This window comes from Acomys russatus, chromosome 31, assembly GCF_903995435.1.
Source record: "Acomys russatus chromosome 31, mAcoRus1.1, whole genome shotgun sequence".
In the NCBI taxonomy this organism is placed as follows: Eukaryota; Metazoa; Chordata; class Mammalia; order Rodentia; family Muridae; genus Acomys; species Acomys russatus.
The window spans coordinates 18,230,583-18,254,079 of NC_067167.1; the positions used below are offsets into that span (position 1 = coordinate 18,230,583).

At 44.6% G+C, this 23,497-nt stretch overlaps 1 protein-coding gene and 1 long non-coding RNA gene across 5 annotated transcripts in view; both read right to left on the reverse strand.

Moving 5' to 3' along the window:
• Nucleotides 1–23,497, reverse strand: part of Cradd (CASP2 and RIPK1 domain containing adaptor with death domain) — a 148,426-nt gene that overhangs the window by 78,288 nt on the left and 46,641 nt on the right. The gene's annotated exons all lie outside the window — the stretch shown is intronic.
• LOC127212701 (uncharacterized) lies at nucleotides 13,058–14,518 on the reverse strand. Its single transcript, XR_007833598.1, has 2 exons — nucleotides 14,392–14,518; nucleotides 13,058–14,234 (listed from the first exon to the last, which is right to left on the reverse strand). It is a non-coding gene; the product is annotated as an uncharacterized LOC127212701 (long non-coding RNA).

Consider the following 23,497-nt stretch of genomic DNA (forward strand, 5'->3'; position numbering starts at 1 on the left):
CTTGATGACATTCACTGTCCCCACAGTTGTTTCATGTTGGACCACTTCCAACCTTGCCTCTCTCAGCCCCACACTTGGTCACCTTGCCCCTCGCTCAGCCTCATGCTTGGTTGACTTGCCCCTCTCTCTAGAACTCTGTTTTCGCCAAATCTGTTTGTCAAAATTCCAATAATTTCCTAAAAGATCAGATAAAACATCACTTTGTTCATAATACCTTATAACCCCATAATACCTCTTTCTCCGTTTTCCTTAATATATAGAAGGCTTATATTTATCGCAATTTCCATACTTCTATATGTATTCCACAGAGATCAAGCAGATTGAACTTTTGAAAATAAAAACTCAGCACTACAGTCCCTTTCAATGACACTCATTTAAACTGAGGTAAAACAAAAACGAAAAACAAAAACAAACAAACAAAAAAACAAAAACAAAAAACCAGTGTGTTGAAAATTCTAGGCCGTCTTTCGGACTCATCTTGAAAACCCCTACCATACCCACTCACCGTCCTGACTTCTTACAATGCCAGGTAGCAAGCACTGCCACTCAGAGCTTTGACACGTGCTGTTCCCACTGAGCAGAACACTTTTCCCTTTCTTCTCCTCAGACTGCCTTCCTTTCATCCTTCAGATAATTCCTGCACTCTTTGTACTCAGGGAGTCTTTCCCAAGGCAGCCCATGGGAAGGTGCTCCCCTCCACCCCCTCCACCCCCTCCACTCCTCCCCACCCCGTTCACCCCTGTTTACTGACAGCTACTGTTTCCTTCCCAGCCTGTAGCACTTTGCTTTTTTTTTTTTTTTTTTTTTTTTTTTAAACTCATTTTCTGTCTTTGTTAGCATATAAGGCCCCCGGAGATGGTGGTTATGTCTGCTTTGTTACCCCATTTTATTTTCAGTTCCCAACAGAATGCCTGGCACATGATGGGTGAATGAATGAATGAATGAATGAATGAATGAATGAAAACAACCCTATCTAAATTCTTAGGCTCCACAAATTGATAAGGCCACTTTTCTCAGAAGTCCCATGATACTTCTGCTTCGTATATGCCAATAGCTGCTCTTACGAAGTGCAGGACAGTGGTTCTCAACCTGCGGGTCATGACCTTTTTGGGGGTTTTCACAGGTGTCGCCTAAAACCATCAGAAAACACAGATATTTACATTATGATTCATAACAGCAGCACAGTTACAGTTATGAAGCAGCAACGAAAATAACTTTATGGCTGGGCGTCACCACAACATGAGGAACTGCCTTAAAGGGTCGCAGCCTTCGGAAGGCTGAGAACCACTGGGTTACAGCTATTTGTGTGCAGACCTGTTGGCCGAGCTACGTTTGTTTTTTAATCAACGCTATCTTTACTACATGTTAGGCTCAAAAAGAATAACGGAAAAGTCAGAGGTTGAAAAAAAGAATAGAATGACCACTAGAGGAAAATCACAACTAATTAAACACTAAAATTACTAGTTGTGCTAGGAGCTTCCCGCTGCTGTGACAAACACACGAGGCCATAAAATTATGAGTGGGAAGGCTGAATGTGGCTCGCTGTTTGGGAGGGTCCAGGGCAGGATCAACTGGCCCTGTCACTTTGACCCTGTGTCAAGGAAGCACATCATGGAAAGGAAGTGTGGCAAAGGGGGCCACTCACCTCCCAGAAGCCAAGAAACAAAGAAAGAAATAGAAAGGGGCTGAGGACTCAGTACCCTATTCCATGGGGCATCCTCTACCCCACCCCAGCTCCAACTTCTACCACTAGGCTGCCCCTCTTGAACATTTTATTCCCCCCACTGGAACTCCCTGCTAGAACTGCAGGCTGCTGGCCAAGCCACAGCAAATGAGCCTTTGCAGGACACTGGTCTAGCCTCGACAACAGGGCAAGGGTTTTCCCCTGACTCTCACTCCTTTGGCTCGCATTTCTGCACCTCTTCTCTCTCATTTTCTTCCTTTCACTTGACTGAAAATTCTACCGTACCTGGGTGCGCTGCCCATGCCGGGGCCCAGCATGACAAATGACTGGCCATCGCCCCTTCTCTGGGAGGGAGTTTATTTGTCCACTATACCTACAATTAGCAGGCTGACCCCGACAAGCCAAACCATGCCCTGTTTGCCACACTCCTGCGGCAACAGGAGGAGCTAAGAGGGTGCTCGGCTCCCAATCGCAGCTTGTTTTGTCTATTCCTGGAAGTCCGTGAGCAGCCTTTGTCATTTTTCCGCTTTCCTCTTGCCGGCATCCAATCCAACCCGGGTTGGATTTAGTTGTGTGTCTTCCTGCGGCCTGTCTAGCTGGGATCTGACCAAGGCGGGACACCTGGAAGGAGTCACAGCTTCCTAAGGAGAAAACCTCGGCTAGTGGGTTCCTTCCTCAGCTGCGGGAAAGGGGGTGGGAGTAAGGAGAGCCCTAGGACAATGAAAAAGGAAGAAGACAGAAAAGCTCTCAGCTGGCAATGCGCGACCAAGCTGGGTACGTGACAGCCTCAAGATAGCCAAACGGTATTCTGTGAGGACAGGACAGAAGAGGTTCACAAAGCAAAATAATTCACTTTTCAGGCAAAGCATACAAGAAGAATTCTCCCTCATGAAGTACCTAAGGAAAAAGAAGTTTTTTCCCTTTCAATTAAGTTGGCAGAACATCTCTTTATTATTCATGTATATGACTTTTTAAGTATAGGAACTTTGCTGTAATTGGTAGCAGATACTTTTCTCTTTCGCTGCTCTCCCCGCTCCCCATGTGCCCCCTACCTCTAAGCCAAGATTATATCAACGATTATTACTGCTGTGGTTTTTTTCCACTCTGGTTACATCATGTGCAATAAAAGCAAACATTTGTGACTAGCACGCTGTGTAACACAATACCCTTCTCTATTTTGCTGGTCCTCAAAACTTAAAGAGTCATAAAACACTCTACACCCACAGAAAATTAAATGCCTCGAGTTCTCAGTAAGGTATTTCCTAGCCCTTGAGTTCCTGGAAATCTGTGAGGATAGCTCAGAAGAGCAGAAGCGCAGCAAAACGGCAGCCCCCAAACGATGGTGAAAACGGGCTTGAATTTGGATGACTGATCCAATCCCAAGATCCCAAGACCCCCGCCACACACACACACACACACACACACACACACACACACACACACTTCCCTTTCCTACAAGAAAGTGGCCCAGGCTTTCGGTGGCACCGTTGGCTTGAGGTTAAGTTGGCACGTCGTGAGATCTTAATGAAGCCTTTGCATGTGAGTCAATCTAAGTGGTAACAGATCAAGCTCTAGGAAATCTAAAATGAATGACAAAACGCCCACGCCAGTCAGGCTCACAACAAATCGGACAGTTGTGCAATGCCAACAGCGAAACCTCCGACTGCATTTCCAGCTCTGAACTACACAGACAATCTTGGGGTTTTTTTGTTTTGTTTTGTTTTTTGTTTTTTATTCAAAGCTGCCGTGACCTATAAAGAACCGCTAATGGTGTAAGTAAAAGACACAAGTTGATTTATATTTCTTAGTGTCCTATGAGAAATATTTAGTTATTCACTTGGAGATATGTGCCAGTTTTTTTTTTTTTCCATAAAGCTGCTGAGTGTCTAAAGCAATCTCCAGATTTATCTTTGTTTGACAAACAAAATAATGAGGGAGTTCACACACTCACTGCTAAAGCACATGGAGATTTTAATCTCAAAACATTCCGATTTCTTGCCCATGGGGTAGAGACTAGTTTTCATTCTAGCAACAGCAAGGTACCTATTGAAGTGACTCCACCACGGTAGCAGCAGCCCCGAGAGCGGATGGATAGGCTCCCTTCCTGAGCAAAAGCAGGTGTGGGGTATGAACACGCATACCTGAGCTCATTCCTGGGCCATAAAGTCTCAGCTCTAACATGTGGCCCTGTGACTCTGCCTCCAATACTAAGTCCAGCCACTTCCTACCCACACCACTTCCGCCCTCGTCTGGGCCATCTCTGCCCCATAGACAGCTTCCATGGACTCTACAATCACCACCTTGCTTCCTCCATGATCCTTCAGCCCATTTTTTTTTTCTACCCAAAATCCAGAAGAATCTTTTAACCCTCCTTCCAGATACTGCTGTTCCCTGGCATTTCCCCTTTGCTTTCTCCTCCTCCTCGCCACTGTTTTACTGGGGCAGCTGGACAAACAACGCCCCAACATTGCCCCCGCTCTTTGAGAATCAGGTTAAGATGACCACATGTTAATCAGTGTACCTAACTACTTTCAAGATCTAGAACAGGAAAATTATGAGTCGTTGATCACACTTATCCAGAAGCCTAGATCTGAGGAGCCCAACTTTCCAGAAAACCACTGTGAAGAACTGTGGGCGGGCTGGAAGAGGAGGCTCATGGGAACCACAAAGCCCTCACACAAAGGCTCCGGTGTATTCTTGATTTTAATTTCCTTTTGTATTATTCTTTATTAAGAAAGTCTGATAAAGTAGTAGGTCATCTACTTTTCCCCATAGGATTAGAGAAACTGTATCTGGGGAGTCTGAAAACTCTTTAGGAAGCCATGAAGGCGGCACAGAAAATGAATAGCAACAGCCGGCCAGACAAGGAGGGGCGGGGATGGCAGGCAATAAGAACCAGGCAGGAGGAGTTTGAAAACACAAATCACTGCTTCAGCATAAGGGAAAACTCCGTCATGAGTGTGCTGAGAGTGTGTGCACCAGTATCGGAGCATGGTACTTCCAACAAGATCCTGAGATCACAGGGAAACATCAGATGACGCTCCCAGTACTTTCAGCAAATAGTTTTTAGTAAAAATGGGGGTGCGCACGATGGATTTTAGTCAATTTTCCAACAAGATGGATGGGATGGTTTAAGAGGCGGCTCTAAGACGGTCACCATTCCTCAGATGACAGCGGTAATGAGCTCAGAAAATACACTGAACGGTACAGAAGTTAACTTATTTTTCCATTCACACAGAAATGTTTCTGTGCCTCAAGAGGGTGTTCAAGTCTTCTCACCTACAGGGGGGCCCGCAGAAGGAAGAAGGAAGAGAGGGAGAGAGGGAGAGGGTTAGGAAGGGAAAGAAGAAAAAAAAAAAAAAAAGGCATAGAGGCTGTGTGCTCCCCAGCCTGTACCCTCACCCATCATCCCCACTAGACCTATTTCTCCTTTTTAAAAAAAATTTTTTTTATTTATTTATTATTTATACATATTCTGCTCGCATGTGTGCCTGCCTGTCAGAAGAGGGCACCAGATCTCATTGTGGTTGCTGGGAATTGAACTCAGGACCTTTGGAAGAGCAGGCAGTGCTCTTAACCTCTGAGCCATCTCCCCAGCCCCCTCTCTTTCTCCTTTTGATGCTCCTTCTCTTCCTGTACACAAAGACTGCCTCCTACCTGGGAGAGTTCTGCCCTCCTCCATGCAGAATAAATTTATTGAATAACTACTACACACCAGGCACTGGCTCGGCTGCTAGGACTGTGTGCACTGAGCAACACAGACCGGTGCCCTCGGAGAGACTCTGAAATGGAAGTACAGTTTCCTGGTGGTAGAAATTTAAACCTCGCTATCATACTGTAATTCCCTTTATTATGCTGTTCCCTGTGGCATTCCCATTCCAAAACTACATGGTAACAAATAATCATATAATTTGGGTAGTGACATGCACATTTGCATCTAAAGACTTGAATATGAATGTCAAAATTTAATTTTCTAAAGTTAAAAATATAATCTGTGTCCAAATACACAGTGATTACATGTCAAATTTTATATAACTCATCAATGACAGCAAGGTGGCGATGAACCAAATATGTATAATTAGTAAAAAAGGAAAGGCTAGGAAAGCTGGAGAGATGGATGGCTCAGCGGGTTAGACTGCCTACCGCTCTGCCAGAGACCGTGAGTTCAGTTCCCAGCGCACACATCAGATGGCTCACAGCAGACTGAAACTCCAGCTCTGAGGGATCTGAGTCGTCTGGTTTCGTGTGTGTGTGTGTGTGTGTGTGTGTGTGTGTGTGTGTGTGTGTGTGTACGCATGTGTGTGTACATGTGTATGTATGCATGTGTTTATGTGTGTGTGCATGTGTGTGTGCGTGTGTGTCTGTGTATGTGCTCAATATACAGACACACACATACACAAAATTTAAAATATAATAAATCTTTTCCTTAAGGAGATTGTAGATAAACCCGCTTGGTATTCTATTAGGCAAAAGCAAGTCCATTGCCATTGAGGTTATCCTTTCTGTGTGCCAAAACTCATTCAGATTGTATTTACTTCTAAGTTTGCAGAACCTAGGACTACTTAAAAGCAAATAAACACAGCAAAGCTACGTTCTGCAGAGACTCACATGACCCCGCCCTCCGCTGACAGTGAAAGGCCGTCCTCGGCCTTGCTCCATTAGGACCAAGTTTCAGATCATTTCTGCTCATGAGACTGAGCCCTGATTCGGTTGTCCACGTTGCTAACTGTGCTTCTGTCTCCCTGAGGAATTCATCAGCAGAGGGCCTTGGCCTTGGGTTCGGACATTTACACTCCAGACCTCCTTCCACAGCGTGTCCCCTGCTTTACTGTGGCTCTAAGGCGTGTGTTCACTCTAAAGTCTAAAGTAGCCTCCCTAGACAAGACACTGCTTAGAAAACTACAGTGCTTGTCAAGTTCACCACAACTGCCCAGCAGGCTTTGCTCCAGCAGGTTTGTGCACACATGCAACAAAAACCGAGTACCTCAAAGGTACAGGGGCAGTCTATGTTATATTGAATTAAGTTTTATAAAGAAAAGCAGTGTAGCCAAGAAAGAATGCCCTTAGACATCATGTTCATTAAAAAAAAAAAAAAAAAAAAGTATCGTAATTCCAAAGCAAGTAAGGGCAAAGTAAAGACTTAAGAGTGAAAGCCCATCTGGGCCTGGTGTCGCACGCCTGTAATCCCAGCACTCAGGGAGGCAGAGGTAAGTGGATGTCTGTGAGTTCAAGGCCAGCCTCGTCTACAAAATGAGTCCAGAACAGCCAAGGCTACACAGAGAAACCCTGTCCCGGGGGGTTGGGGGGAGAGAAAGCCCACAAATGCTGGCAAGAAAGATGTAAGTACTGCAAGGCAGATAGACAAAATCTGTAGTGAAAAGTAGAAATACCAAACAAACAAAACACAGAATGGGAAAACCGATCACTGTTCACACATCCTTTTACCAGTAAGATATACTAACAATGACAGCAAACAGTATTTGAAATGAAAACCTAAAAAATAAAAAGAGGAACAGTGACTTCAAATTATTTGCATTTGAGTTAAAAGCAAATGTGACACTTGGACTAGTCTTTGCACCCTGCCAGTTTTTAACACGGCAGGAATCTACTGGAAAGGCAAAATAGATTCTCGCAAATTGCCTTTCTCCCCAGATGAAAGGCCTTAGGGGCTTCATGTTCCCGGAATAAAACCTGTAGTCCTGGTCCAGCCCTCTCCTGCCTACTCATGAAGTTCCAGAAACTCGGCTTTCCCATCTTTTGGCCTTGCTGGCCTTACATGGCTAACTCCTGCACATCCTTAGGTAGAGCCAGCCTCATTGCCACACTCACCCACCCATCCATCCTGATCTTGTTATTTTCAAACAAACTACTCTCCACTGTTCCCATGACAACAGGATCCTGTCTGGGCCATTAACCATTATATCTCCAGAACAGTGGTTAGCACATACTAAGCACATAATATTATTAAAGAATTCACAGAGTTAATATGAATATCCAGAATGCCACCAACAGGACACATGACAAAGCTTGGAAATCACTGTGCAATTTCTAGTGGTTTCTGGTAGACTTACTCTTGCCAGACCCTACAGCAGCCTTCATGGTTACTGCCATTTCAGGTAAGTCCCAAAGATATGTAATTTTATTCAACTGCAGAAGAGATTGACGATTATTCTTTTTTTTCCAGAAACTTCTTAGTAATATGGTTTATGAAAGGCAGAAGGCCAGAGCCTGGGAATAGGCAAGATACAGCAGCCTACACTCTGGAGCCTTCAAGCCTTTGCTCATCACTTCCCATCACCCCGGGACAGCTGTTGTTCTCACCATCTGAGGACCTTCTCTCCTTCCCGACCTATCGCCCTCTGCTCCTCCGGTGCATCCCTCCTCTGGCCCAAATCCCTGACTCCCAGCCAGTACTAGAAGGCTGAGCAAAGAACTCAGAGCCGAGAGCACGGACAATGAGGAAGGACACTGCTGTTGACCAAACAGCTCCTCCACACTTGATGCTCATCAAAACACACTCAATCTTCTCAACGATCCTGGGAAGTACAAGCAAGCGAATGTGTGGGAGAGACATGCACACATAGACACACACACACACACACACACACACACACACACACGTGTGTGCCCACACCTAGGCTTAGCTACTTTTCAAAGCTATGTATAGAAGGAAGAATGGGACAAGAGAAGAATGGAGAGAAAGCGAGAAGGAAAGGCAAACCCCTGGCCCTGCTCTCTCCCTGGTCCCCTCAACATTTCCCAGACCATGGCCTCCCACACTCTAACGAGCACCAGCCTGGTGCCTACTGGGAGGCCCTGCGCTGTGGCTCCAGCCTGGTGTCTACTGGGAGGCCCTGTGCTGTGGCTCCAGCCTGGTGGAGTTTCTCATCTCCACTGCCCTGGCATAAAAGATGATGGCTTCCTGGGTGAGAACCATGGTGTTGGCTCTGTTTTTTAACAATTAGACTTTATTAAATAACCCAACTATCCTGTACAAGAGGAAATAAAGGTTAAAGGGAAACAAGAATAAACCCTTTGTTTCACAGGACGGATCCCCAGGTGTCTCTGGCCTGTACCCTTGTCTGGCCTGTCCCCAATCCACGTGTGCTCTTGTTCGGAACTTGCACCCTTCCCTCTCCTCTCCACCTGTGCCTCTCTCTCTCTAGTGCGCAAAACCAGGCCTCTTCTCAGGATCCCTCCTCCTGTTGATGTTCGATTAGAAACGCAACGGCCCGGCTGGAGTCCCTGGCCTGAATTTTAGACCCAGGATGGCTCCATCCAGTTTATCACAATGCCAGTCTCAGTGGGGTATCCCTGGTGTTTCCAAGCGCCTTCACCTGGGATAATGCCTACAATCCTTACCACACCGTGGGGTCTTAACACGTGTTTTATTCTTTTTTGAGATTATAAAAGGTTATGGAATTCCCCCTTTCCTTTTTCTCCCTCCAAACCTTACCATGTCTCCCTCTACCTTGCTCTCCTTCCAATTCATAGCTTCCTTTTCTTTAATTGTTGTTGTTTTGTGTTTGTGTGTGTACATATGTCCCTAAATATATAAATACAATCTCATGCCATGCATTGTGGCTCACACCTTTAATCATAGCACTCGGGAGGCAGAGGCAGGTGGATCTCTGAGTTGGAGGACAGACTGATCTACAAAGCAAGTCCCAGGATAGCCAGGGCTACACAGAGAAACTTTGTCTCAAAAACCTAAACACACACACACACACACACACACACACACACACATACATACATACAACATGCTCAGTTACTTGTACATATATATTTTTGAGGCTGATTATTTGGTATTAAATACATTTTACCATAAAATAATATTATACTATGGCCAGGGCTTATTATACTAGTGGGTTTTTTTTTCTATTAAAAAAGAAAAACTAAGTTTAGTAGAAATGTGCTGATCTGAAATCCCAATGCTCTGAAGCCGAACTTTTCTTCATAACTCATTTGGCAGAAAGACTTGACCTGAGATGAACTCCCCAGGCCTGGACTCGCCTGGTGACAAAACCTGATCTGAGCTCACAGGAGGCTATTTATAGTTTGTATTTCTGCCACTGTGTGTGAATATTCATCAGTCAGTGCAGAAATATTAATGTTTTGATTATAGAGGCCTTCTCCAGACCACATCTCAAGGCCATGTAGCAACTGGTATACACAAATATTACCTTTTTTTTTTTTTTTTAAAGATCTGGATTCATCAAAATCCATTTTGTTTGTTGCTTTAAAAGCTTGCTGTAGCCCAGGCTGGCCTTGAACTCAACAACACTCCTTCCATAGCGCTCTTAAGAGCCAGGATCAGAAGCGTGCATCGCAGGTCCCGCCAAGGTCTGAACACAAATTAAAGGACTGTGTTTATTTAGATTTAACTTCTCTGAACTTTGGGGTTATTGAAAATCCAAAATATTTTATAGACAACATTATTTCTTTGAGAAAATATAGTCTCGGTTTCAAGTGTGTATCTTAAAAATAAACTCTGGAATGCCACAGGTTCCCGGGCTGGAGAGTGACTTTTTAAAAAGCATACAAGACAGAAAACTTCTTTTTGTTAAAGGTTTTCACTCTATAAAACAAAAAAAAATAAATAAAATAAAATAAAATAGCAAGTCTGCCTCTAGTTCCGAAAGAATCGCCAGTGAAGCCGCAGCAGAACACTAACCTGGGGCAAGAGAGGAGTCCAGCGCCTCCAGCCTGTCATACTGTGCATGTAAGTTTCTGCCAAAATTATGTTTTTATGACTTTCATTGCAATTTATAGTTAACCTTTCCAGCAGAAGGAAAGAATCAAGGTCTCTCTTTCAAAATAAGACAAGTTCAAGGGAAACCCAGTTTTCTCATTTCCATGTGAATAGATGGCTAATTATTTTTTGACTCTGCACAGAATGCCTGCCTAGAACCATCTGAAATACACGCATGCACCCTCCCCCACCATATTCTGAAAGAAAAAAAATAGAATTTATATAGCAATAGTAATCAAACTTCATAAACAGTAAATTAAGACACAAAAGAAAGCCTAATAAGACACAATGACCACTCAACTATAGAGCGAATGATGAAAGCATTTATATACGCCCTAAAACCAGGAAGCTGCAAGTTCAGCCACATGACGGTGAGGTCAGGAGACCTTATTTCTCACTGAAAATTGAATGCTAGAGGAATTATATTTGCATACATTAAAATTTTTCCAAGGCTAAAATCAGAGTTTATATGAAAAGCACTGAGTTTTTTTGTTTTTGTTTTTTGTTTTGTTTTTTCGAGGCAAGGTTTCTCTGTGTAGCCTTGACTGTTCTGGACTCACTTTGTAGAACAGGCTGACCTTGAACTCACAGAGATCGGCCTGCCTCTGCCTCCCAAGTGCTGGGATTAAAGGCATGTGCCACCACCGCCTGGCCAAAAAAACACTCTTTTTAAAACAATTATTACAGCTGTTCTGTGTATGTATGTGTCTGGTACTATAAACAGAACAGTTGATAGTAGTCTATTATCCTATCAAAAACCAAAGACTGGAGAAGATTTTGCAAGGCAGAGGCTAAGTTTAAACAACACCAGGCTGGGCACGGTGACACACATCTGGCCATCCTGGGAGGCTCTAGAATTCTAAGATATCCTGTGCTACATAGACTCTGTCTCATGGGGAGGGGGTGGGGGAAAAAGAGAAACAACGATTGTGGTAAATATTATTATTGCATAAACTCAAAAAAAAGCCAGGCGTGGTGGTGCACACCTTTAATCCCAGCACTTGGGGGCCGGGGGGCGGGGGGCAGAGGCATGCGGATCACTGTGAGTTCGAGTCCAGCCTGGTCTACAAAGTGAGTCCAGGACAGTCAAGACTATACAAAGAAACTCTGTCTCAAAAAACAAACAAACAAACAAACAAACAAACAAACAAAAAATTATTACTGGACAATATCTTAAGTTACCAGGGTTTTAAATTTCATCTTGGAAAAAATTTAAAAAATAAATTAATCCTTAAAATGCTTCAGAGCCCCTTTAAATGATGAGTCATGGCTGCTGCTGCCGTAGGAAAACTGTAGCTGCAAGGGTGTGGTGCAGAAACTTCCAAAAATGTCTTGTCAAAAGTCCTATAAATCGAGTAACTGTTACACCGTGAGCTGCCTATAGAAATCAGGAAGGGCCTGGCTGTCCCAAGGAGTTCAGTGTAATCTTTGAATTCTTTAAAAACAGAAGAGGAAGCCAGAGAGGGGAGCATGAGACTTGACTCCTCCCATGTGCTCTTGCTGTCCCTAGAACAACCCAGCGGCAGTTAACAGGGGCAGGGATCCTCCACCCCAGCGTCCTCCTGGAGCTGAACTGGATTATTGCCTAAGACCAGGTCTACTGCTGCTGAGACTTTCTTTCTTTTCTTTTTTGGTTTTTCAAGACAGGGTTTCTCTGTGTAACCTTCCTTGGCTGTCCTGGACTCACTTTGTAGACCAGGATGGCCTCAAACTCAAAGTGATCCTCCTGCCTCTGCCTCTCGAGTGCTGGGATTAAAGGCGTGCACTCCACACCAGGCTGCTGCTGCTGAGACTTTCTAAGGCCCCAGGCAGAGAGAGCACAGGAGGCCCTCTCCACCCCAACTTCTACCTCACAGAAAGAGATAAGTGTGTAACTGCTTAAGCCAGTAGCTTGTATGGGAACTTGTTACACAGCGACAGAAAACAAAGGATAAAGAAAACAGTTTAAACATTTGCTGAACTCACCTATCTTTATTTAATGATCCCAACTCAAATCAGTTACACGGGGGTGGGGGGGCGGAGAATGGGTACTATAAAGATCAAGATATGCTCTGTGGATAAAGAGCTTGCCTTCTCAACCTCCCTGACACTGTGACCCTTTAATACAGTTCCTCATGTTGTGGTGACCCCCAACCGTAAAATTATTGCATTGCTATTTCATAACTGTAATTTTGCTATTGTTATAAACAGTAGTGTAAATATCTGATATGCAGATTATCTGCTATGTGACCCCCGTAAAAGAGTCTTTCAACTCCCAAAGAGGTCATGACCCCTAGGATGAGAACTGCTGTCTTATAAGCAATGAAGCCCTAAAATGGACCCTCAGAACCACACAAATGTCAGTACAATAGCCCAAGCTTGGGGTCTCAGTCCCGGGGAGACAGACAGGGAATCCTGGGAGCTTCATAGCCAGGCATCTAGCCTAATCCATGAGCACCAGGCCAATGAGAAAGTCAGGCTCAAAGAAGGTAAACATTGTTCCTGACAACACACACATACACACACACATAATAATAATAATAATAATAATAATAATAATAACAATAATAACAATAGTAATAATAGTAATAGAGTAATAGTAATAACAGTAATAATAACAACAATAACAATAATTTACTAACAATAATAATATTTATGTGTCAAATCATTTACAAGGTTAAAATGTTACAATATAACATTTCATTACATCATCTCAGAGCACTACGTAAAAACCAAAGATTGTTTCCAAATATTCAAAGATTCATACTATCCACAGCAAGGAATGAAACCTCAGTGTGAACAAAGGATAGAACACTCATTTTCTCATGAGCTTTAAGTACACACACACTGATTAAAATATGCGGAAAGGAGTAACTTCAGCCTTTCATTGTTTGAAGAACAATTTCTCAGAGAATTCCAGGTAGTGTTAGAAATAACACTGCAATCCTTAGAGTTTTCCAGAACTGGAACTGGGTGCATCCCTCAGCAATCAGAACTAGACGAAGAAGATTGCTAGAATGTCATAGAAAAAAAAAAAAATGATGCAACAACAAGCCTCTCTTGCCCACCTCTAGAATTCTGTGATGTAATTCTGAACTCAGTGACAGACTCCTGGTCTTATTTGAAGGTCTTGTTCACTTCCTATTAGTAAAGGGCACTGTGAACTCACTCCACTTTGGCACTTGGTGCCCAGGGCGATTTTCAGGACAGCATGGATTATCAGCATTGCAAGAGTCTAAAGAGGAATAGCATACAGTACTGTAAATGTTAGGGGTAGGCTTTTGTCTTCAGGACATTTTCGCAGAAATGGAACGTGAAGTGAAGCTCCAGGTTTGGTGGGAGAGGAGACCCGAGAGGCCAGGCCCGCTGCCGCTCTTGCTGCTAAGGCCCAGCACACACCAGTGCAGAACACCTGACTGCAAGCACAGAAACAAAACTCATCAGGTACAAACATCTCAGCAACCTGAGCTTGCTGGCTGAGTGGAAGCTCCGCAGAGGCTGCTGGAAGGAACGCAGGTTTCCCGGTACTGCCGAAGCCATGCCAGTGTTTTGTGCAGGGCTCACGTTTCACTCCCGCTTGGGATGGCTGGGGTTTGTTTCCTCAACAGAGTCGAGTTGCCCTGGTTTTGATGGGGTGAGGGCATGTTGATCGCTTCACAGCTGCCTTTCCTAATTGCACACAGGCAAACACACACTCTTTGAAGTGCGCAGCCACTCTCACGGTGTCGGGGAAAGTCTGCACCCTGGACGGTGCACGCTGCCTCTGGCTGCAGGCTCCTCTGCCTGCCCTCGTCTTATCACAGCACTCACCAGTTCCTAGAGAAGAGATTCCGAGAAAAAAAGCTGGGTTCCCTAGAAACATTAAATTAACACAAGGGATCTGGAAACGAAACAGCAGATGCCTGAGAGCCTTCCCCCCTTGCTGGTTTCCTGCCTTCTCGGAAAATCTTTGCGTTAAAATAGATTGGATTACCCGACGCGGCCAGATGCTGCTTGAGACCTGCTGGTGAACAGGAAAGCCGTGTGCCATCTTTTAGAAAGATATTTCCTTCCCAGGTGGTAGGGAAACGCCTTTGGGCTGTTGATATTAGCAAGGACTCTGAGACTTTCCACAACTCCGACTTGTAATTCTGATAACCGGAGACTACAGCAGAGTAAGGTTGAATGCTGAGCCTGCTTTAGTTCGGAGCCTAGAAAGAGGATGCTTCATCCCCTCTTTCTAAGAAGAAAATGTCTATATTGTTCCCGAATGTCCCAGAGCTCTGAGAACAGAATCTCCAGCGTTTCCTGCGAATCACAGAGGTTGGAGGCTCTTCCTGTTCGGTCAGGCTCCTCATTGGAAACTCAAACTAGCTAAGCCCCATCTGCAAACTCATCACACAGTCTGTAATCTCTAAATTCAAACCAGGACTGAGAGCCATGCACCTGAAGAGCAGTCAGCCGTAGGCGCCTAAATATATCGCATTTCTGTGGCATCTCCCACACACAAAAAAAATTATTTTGGTAGCTGAGACTAAGAATCAGAGCCTCCTATGAGTCTAGCGAATTTTACAAAAGAAATACAGTTTTCACTGTAGCTTCCTTAATGTGTTAACTTGTTTCTCTTGATAATCCTTACAGAGGCACTCAAAACCCTTAGGTGCTAACTTATAACACGGGCCCTTCTTTCTGGTAAATCAGATCATAGCCTGTAGTTACAAAATGATTCTGTGCTTAGCCCAGGCTCGGGGGCTCCTGATGAAGGAACACGTCACAAGCCACTCTCAACAAAAAGAAACATCCTTGCCTAAGCACCAGAACAACAAAACCTATTGCAAAACCCTGCAGGCAGATAAAACTACCTCCCCAGAATAAGACAAGGATACAGCTGCCTGCAAGGAGTCACCCAGGGCGCTCCTGCCATAACAGCTCAGGGGGGGATACAAGAAACCTACCGCTCCGTCTTGGTGGAGGAAAAGAGAAAGGACAGTTTCATAACGACTTCCCGGCTTCAAACTTTATGGCAGGCCTGAAGAAAGGCAAGGAGGACTGTAAACTGTTTATAGGAAAGCAAAAGAAAATGCTGCGGTGATGACTTGGCTAGCAGGCCACGGGGAAAGCTGGAAGCTGCAGTCTGGGAGCAGCGGAGCTGCCTAAAACTGAAAGTCAGCCGGCCCTGGGCAGGTAGACTCTCATCCAACAAACTTCTCAGAAGAACACACTTCTCAGCGAAAATAATGCCTGTTGCACAGCTAGCTCTTAGGAAAGGACCCTCAGCTATACAAAAATAGCTAAACTGCTACAGCAATTGTAAATTGCCAAGTAGCTGTTAGTCAATGCTGGCTTTTTTTTTTTTTTTTTTTTTTTTCTGACAAGCAAACTTCCAAATGATTATGAATAACCAAACGTGATATTTTTGGGTTGGGTTTTCACCACAAAGGCATGCCTGTCCCTGAAACAGAGTCTATATTCTAAGAGCAGACTTCAAGATTCTAAGATCTTACTCTCACATGTTACAACAACAAAAGTGATGGCAAAAATTCACCCAGATTCCTTAAAAATATCTCTTCATTTAAAAGTAAAGCTTTTAGTAAACCACAATATTATGGAAGGTTATGGGAAAACAACATATTTAATAATTTCCTCCAAAAGAAAAAAAAAACCTTAATGTCAGAAAAAAAAATACCAGTAGCTTAAAAGCCATATTCTCTTTCCCATGGCTAGAAGGTGCCGCATGCCTGGGAGTTGATCACACTTAACTGAATTTTTTTTTTTTTTTTTAAGAAAGAAAACACTTAGATATTGAAAAAGCAGTGATTTCCCTTGACTATCTAATTTCAACTCATCAAATTAAGTATCTAGAAATCACATGGTCTGCTTAGCAGATTTTTTTTTTTTTTTTTCCTATTTTAAGAGTCAGTCCTGTGCAGCTGAGGTTGCTGGCAGTGGGTACTCCCGTCCCAGTGCATACAGATGGCTGCCATTAATGCCCAGAGTACCAGCTCAGTAAACACTTCCTTCTGCATCCCGCTCTCTTTCACCAAACTCCCCCCAGTGAAGTCTTAGTTTATGATTTGTTCCTAAACTAAAAGATGCTTGTTTTATGATATAAGAAACAGTGAATGTTCTCTGAAGTTAAGTGTTCCAAAAGAAATGGTTTGAATGTTGTTAATGAAAGCATTGTATAGTTAAATGAGATGACACAGCGAGGGAAGCCGTGGTAGAGGAAAAGCCGGTTAAAATTAGTAACCTCCACAAAATCCTGGACTTTGCATTAAGTCAAAAGAACAACATAGCATTTTTTTTCCTTAATAAATTAAAACAAAATTTCTAAGATGAGAGCAATGATTTTAGCCTCTACCATCTTTCTTTTTCCCCAGTTCGAGGCTCTGGGTTCTCCTTGTGTGTTGGTGGTGGTCGTCTTTTTGTGTTTTTACAATTCCGTAGCACTGCCGTAGCTCAGAAGAGCACAGCACAGGAACTGACAACATCCATGCCACTTCCGACCGGCCCATCCTGACAGTGTGTTTGATATCTAATCTTAGGGGTTTTTTTTTTTAAAAGAAATCCACTGGTGCCAATAAAAGAGATCTGTAGCGCGGGCAAATCTGGCTCCTTTGCTTATACTGCAGCCAGAATGATGTTATAAACCCAAACAATGCATTTTAAAATAGTGGATTAGATCCATTCGAGACATCCAGTTCAGATGAATGAGCATATCACATCCATACAGTAAATAGGCAGGGTGTGCGCATTCTTACAGAAGAAGCTACAGTGCCTAGCCTATGGCATTGTGTTTCCTACAGGATTCTGGCTGCTGCCAAGATCAGTCAGCGAAGAGAAGCTCAAATGTCAGTCAGACACCTACGTAGTTGCCATGAAATTGGGGGCTGATGGGGGGAGCACATGACACAACAAAGGACGACTGGGACAAGGGGACGGACGACACCACATATCAGCTTCAGATTCCCTGTGTCATCTCAAAGTCACACTTCACCGGTGGAAACTAGATCGGTGAAAGAAGCTCCAGTAACTAAATGCTGGTTTCTCTTCGTGACAGTCCCCAAAGCCAGCCAGACAGGCTGACTCTCCCTCACTCCCCTGCACCCCCACTCCCGCCCGCCCCCCATATCCCTCCTTCCCACTTTCTCTAGATCTTTTTTTTTTAAGCCAAATGCTCTGACTTAGTAATGTTTTATTCTTCTTGACGCTGGCTCCATTATCTTCCGGCATTTTCTACAGAGACAGCTTTGACTGTTTGTGGCAATAAAACCAGAGACAAGGTTTTGTGAACAAAACAGAATAGGCCCAGGTTAGGGGGACATCAGCTTGAGTTTGGGCTGAGGCTGGCACGGGCAGACTGAGGATTTCCACATGCTGGGATGGGGGCGAGGGGGCTCACCCTAGGACTGGCTGGCCTACCTGCAGAGTTGAGCCCCCTCTCTGGTGTCAGAAGCCTGAGGCTGGCGAGTGTCTCTCATGGAGGAATCCCACAGAAGGTTAAACTAGGATGAGATGGCTACAGCTTCACAAGGCAGGGTGCCAGGCATGCCTGAGGGCCTGCTTTAGGTCTTTGGTCCCTCTTTTCTCCTCCCTAGCCCACCTCTACCCCCCCCCACGCCCCTACCCCACCCCCATCGCATTCTTCAGCCAGTCCTTTTTCCTCTAACCTTGAAAAAAATTTTTTAAAAAATTGAGCAGAGCTGTTGTTTTAAGCCAACTAACAAAACAACTCGGAAGCAGCAGCAGACTAGGGCTGCCCTTTTCAAAACAAACCACGTGGTCCAAAGTTAAAGGCAACTCTCACAGAAATGAACAGAGGGGAGCAGTTAGGAAATGCTTGCTGGCCTTTGGAATACTCGCCCTCTCCCCACGAAGCTGCCTGGGTACCCAAATGGCTTTATATAATGAGCTACATTTTCTCACCTCAAAAGTCTTCCTTGGACCAAACTGCTAATGCGGCAGGTTCCAGCTGCCTAAATTCCCTCAACAACAGTTCCTGTTCCATAAAAAGCCTGCAAGTGCTAACACAGCAGTCTTGCTGGGTTCCTAGAACTATAAACTGACTACCCAGAGTCCCTGGACTGGGAAGGCCCCCAAGATGGGCAACAGGCATGATTTAAAGGTACACAGTATCCGAGGTGTCACTTCTGTCCTGGACAGCCCGGGTGGACAAGGTGGAGCCACCCTCCCCCCTTTTCCTCCTGGGTACTGGGCTGAGTCCCTGGGAACTATCCTCCAGCAGAGGCACTGCTTTTGTGGTGGTGTCTGCCACTAAAGGGCAGCATCCCCACAAACAGACTGCCTCCTGCGACTTAAAAACCGTACCCACGAGATGGCTGTTAGTGAAGAGCGAAGTCTGAATTTGTTCTTTGCAATTAACTACTAATACAATCTCAGTATGGATATAGTAGTCCCTGTCTTCCATTTGTCTTTAGGGAAAACATCACCCATGCTATCCTACATGGATGTGAACGCTTTATTTTTATTTGGGGAACCAATAAAGGGGGGGGAGAGGTTCCGTAGTCTACCATCGCCACTCTTCACAGTTGAAAGTATGGCAACAGCTCAGCGGAAATCCTTGAACATGCTGTGCCAGTCCCTCGCTGACCCTGTTTCTGCAGCGAACTCTGTCTTATTCCTGAAAGGGCAGCTGAGCAGCATCCCTACACTGTCCCAGCCACCAGAGACTCACCGCTGCCCCCTCTGTTCCTTCCTCATACACGTTCCTGTGCTATATGACCAGATGGCACCGTGTTTGCTCACAGGTCCAAACTTCTTGGAGAGCTAGCTGCCTTTGTAGCTCCTCACAAGAACAGACTGTGGCTGTTCCAGGTGGCTGTCATCAAGCCACTCAGTCTAAGGGGAAAGACACACACACACACACACACACACACACACACACACACACACACACACACGACTAGTAAACTGATGTATTCTCTTTTCCCTAGTCTCCATCAGATCTGTGACCCTTCATGTAACATTTTGCATCCTGCTTATGAATTTTCCAAATCTTCATAGGTGCTTTCTTGCTCTTTATTTAAACATTAGCAACACATGTACCACTCCATAAGCTGCCTTATTGCTAAAATCACAACTTAGAGGGCCATACCGTAAGCACTTAAACTTTATCGCGATGCTCTGAGCTCCTTTATCCATTCATTAATACATTTAGAGTATCGACAGGAAGCCTGCAGCTACTTGGGGAAACAGTGATAGGAAGGATATAAGTAGGGGTCCTGCCCCTGTACCCTCTAGCCATTCAAGGAGGAGAGCAGGCAGTCATCATACCCATGGACTGTGCTGGCTGTACTTTAAGATACTAACACAGAGACTGGAGAGATATCCATGGTTACAAGAACTTGTTGCTATTGCAAAGGACCAGGGTTTGGTTCACAGCACTCACATGGCTCACAACCATCCATAACACCGGTTCCAGCGGATCTAATGCCCTCTTCTGAACGCCACTAATATCAGGCCCGTTCGTGGAATAAATGCGTACAACCAGACAACTCAGACATATAAATCTTTGAAAGAAAAAAAGCCATTCGAGTACAGCCCAGCACAGGGGACGAGCTGAGGGCTGTGCGTGCAGCCAGGCTGCCTTGAGGGGGTGGAGGAGACAGCAGGGAAAAGAGCAGAGGTCTAAAGCTGAGAGGAGCACAGTGCCTGAGAGAAGACGGGGCCTACCAGGGATGGGTCTGCACACGGACCTGGGAAATGGCACAAGCCAGATCTCGCAAGGCACTGCATGTGACATTGTGGATTTCAAATCTCATTTTAAGAGCAATGGGAATAAATATATTAAAAGGTTAAAGAGGATGAACTGAACGCACATAATAGTCCTTTGAAATCCCTAGGCCATCTGTGATTGAAGGATTAAGAAAAACTCAGTGTGGAAATGTGTCAATGATTAAAACCATATTTAGGATAGAAAGCACAGTGCTACAAGGAAAGGTGCTAAAATAAGGGTGGGAAATAACAGGTTCTCTTTAAAACATTGCAATCTGGGGTGATTATTTAATTGCACTTTTCTCGTCTATCAAAGGAAAGAGCTTCTGATTTCAAAATTTCCATACTTGCTCCAAACAGCAAATATGGTAACGCTTAAAAAAAATGCTTCCATTCTCTAAACTGTAAGCTCCTTGAAGTCAGAAACTATCTACCATGTTCATGGTTGGGTGAAATCCCGAGGGGATGGCTACCTGGACCACGACAGGATTGTAGATGGACAGAAGACTGCAGAGGGCAGACACACAGGAAATCACATCAGCGCCATTCTGTGGTTAGGCAAAACACAATGAACAGCGTGTGGAGGAAGTCTGCCCAGGGGACAGTCTCCACAGGAAGTGTTTCATCAGCATGTTTGCCAGCTGGAGCTACCACAGGGCTGGTATCACTTAACTTCATGCGTGAAGTCAGTAAGTGGAACAATCATGTGTTCCACTTAGCATCTCTCCTGAGAGGACCAGAGGCCCAAGGCAGACACCTTCCCTACAGACCCTTCTGGTCATTATTCGTGTCTGTATCAAGCACAGCATCACAATCAAAACAATGTTATGTCTATATCTATTATGCCTGCATCTCTGGGCACTGTGCATGCCTGGTACCCACAAGAGCTAGCAGAGGCCATCAGACCCCCTGGAACTGGAGTCACAGACGGTTGTGAGCTGTCATTATAGGTGCTGGGAACTGAACCCAGGTCCTCTGCAAGAGCAGCCAGTACTCCTAACCCCTGAGCCCCCTCTCCAGCTCCCTCTTCACAATAAATTTGAACATAACTTCTTGAGCTTGCCCTGGACTGGAGTCTTAATTATGCACATCCAATTTATCAAAGATTACACCTGAAAGTAAAAGGCAAAGACAAGAGGGAAAGCGTGACGAGACCTAAATGGCGTTCTTTGGTGTTCACTCGCTTGGTAACAACCGCCGTCCTCTGAGTCCTTATTCTGTTCCAGGTACAGACTCTGGCAGCTTGGCTTGTATTTCCTACAATCTCACAAGGTCTGATAAGATGAAGACTACTGATACCGTTTCGATGGGCATGGACCCGAGGCTCAGAGCAGAGATGATGTGCGCAAGGTCACAGGTTGTTAAAGGGCGGAGGCAGACTGTTAGCTAATGCGCGCAGTCTTTACTGCCTGTCGCTGTAGCAAGTGCGCACAACGGAGGCAGCCACTTGGCGTGGTGCCGTTAGGTTCTTTATCTCACTTCATCTCAGCAACTCCCAAAAGTCTGTATTTCAAGAGAGAACACTAAAGCTTGGAGAAGCTTGAACTTGCCCAAGTTTTTGAAACTGCTGAAGCGAAGGAGCCTGGATTTTAATTTTAACCCAGGTCGGTCTGACCCCAAAAATGCACTCACTCAACAGCTCACAAGAGTTTCCCTACTCAAGCACACCACCACAGCGTGTGCACCTCTAAAAGAGAATGTCAAAATGAAAGGACGGGATCAGTACAACATCTTAAAGGTAACTCAAAATAACACCCTATTAAAATGCTCCCCCCAAAAGCCATTACTGAGCACTTTCCCTGCAACTGTCCCCTTGGTCTAGTCCCCCAATAACCTGTAGAGTTATCTAAAAGCAGCATTTTATGACGTGTGCTTCTCTGTTTCCATCTGGTAAGAAATGAAGCACGTTCTTTCTGTCCACCCATTCCCGTGCCTTAAAACAGAACGCACATCTCTGCATCCGAATCTCCAGAGGCCTTATATTCGTGAGTCCTTGTGCTATCGTTGCTGCTGGAAGTCACGACATCGCCCAGGCTGGCCTCAAACTCGCAGAGGTCTTCCTGCCCCTGCCTCCTGATTAGTGCTTGCAATTAGAGGCGTGCACCACCAAGCCCATCTCATTGCATAAAAAGCGATTCTGGTTCCGTCAAACCTTTCAAGAAGCTCCTAACTCGACTGACTAGCAGAAAGAGCCCTTCCCTAAACCGGAAGACTCCTCAGGCAGGTCTCCTCAGCAGCTCTGTTAGATCCTATTAGGACATTTCATTTTGTAGTTAAGGAGGTCTAAGTCCAATAAGGAAACCTGACTGTAAATCTACGGGCCAAGCAAACATGAATAGGACTTCCGTGTTTCTATCATGAAGTTTACACACTGATTGGATTGGAAAAACCAGATAGCTGGTCAACTATTACTTCAAACAGAGGAAGAAAGAAGCCTGGTAGTTCTTGGGGAAAACTGAGAAATAGTGTGCATGTGTGGGCTGATACTTGCATCAACTACTCTCAAAGAAATGGAAACATAAAAAGTACCTAAATACTCACAAATGAAAGCTAAATTAAACTGGGCGTGGTGGCACATGCCTTCAGCTTTAATCTCAGCAGAGGCAGAGGCAAGCAGATCACGATCAGTTCAAGGCCAGCCTGGTCTACAAAGTGAATTCCAAGACAGCCAGAGCTACACAGAGAAACCCTGTCTCAAAAAACTAAAACCAAACCAGAACAAAAAAATGAAATTACATTTTTAACTAGAGTATACATCATGGCATATGCGATAATAAAGCTACATCAGGAGACACTGTAGGAAGGCGTTAAGGAAGAAAAGATGACTGATCTCAACGGCAAGCTCCAGAGCCTCAGGCTGGCAGGCACACAGTGAGTACATCAACACTGGAGTTGGCAAGTGCTAGCTGAGCCACAAACCATGTTGCATAATGGCTCTGTTGTGCCTTATTGTTTCAGGCAGTTGTAAATTAGGGGCAATATTTAAAAATTAGTAGCTATAGATATATCTCTTCAATTCTCCCACAACTGAGTTAAGCAATGTACCAATGAGAGATATTTATTTAAGCCTTTTTACTTATATGAACAATACTGGTATGGATACTCTTTGACATAGAAGCACTTGTCAGATTAGTCTTTCAGGGGCAGGAGTAGTGGTGCACACCTTTAATCCCAGCATTTGGGATTAAAGAGGCAGGTGGATCTCTGTGAGTTCAAGGCCAGGCTGATCTACAAAGTAGGTTCCTCAACAGCCAATAGCTACATAGTGAGACCCTGACTCTAAATAAATAAATAAATAAATAATGATAATAATTAAAAACTTTTGAAAATTGATCCTTTCAGAAGGATTCTTCAAAGTAAAAACA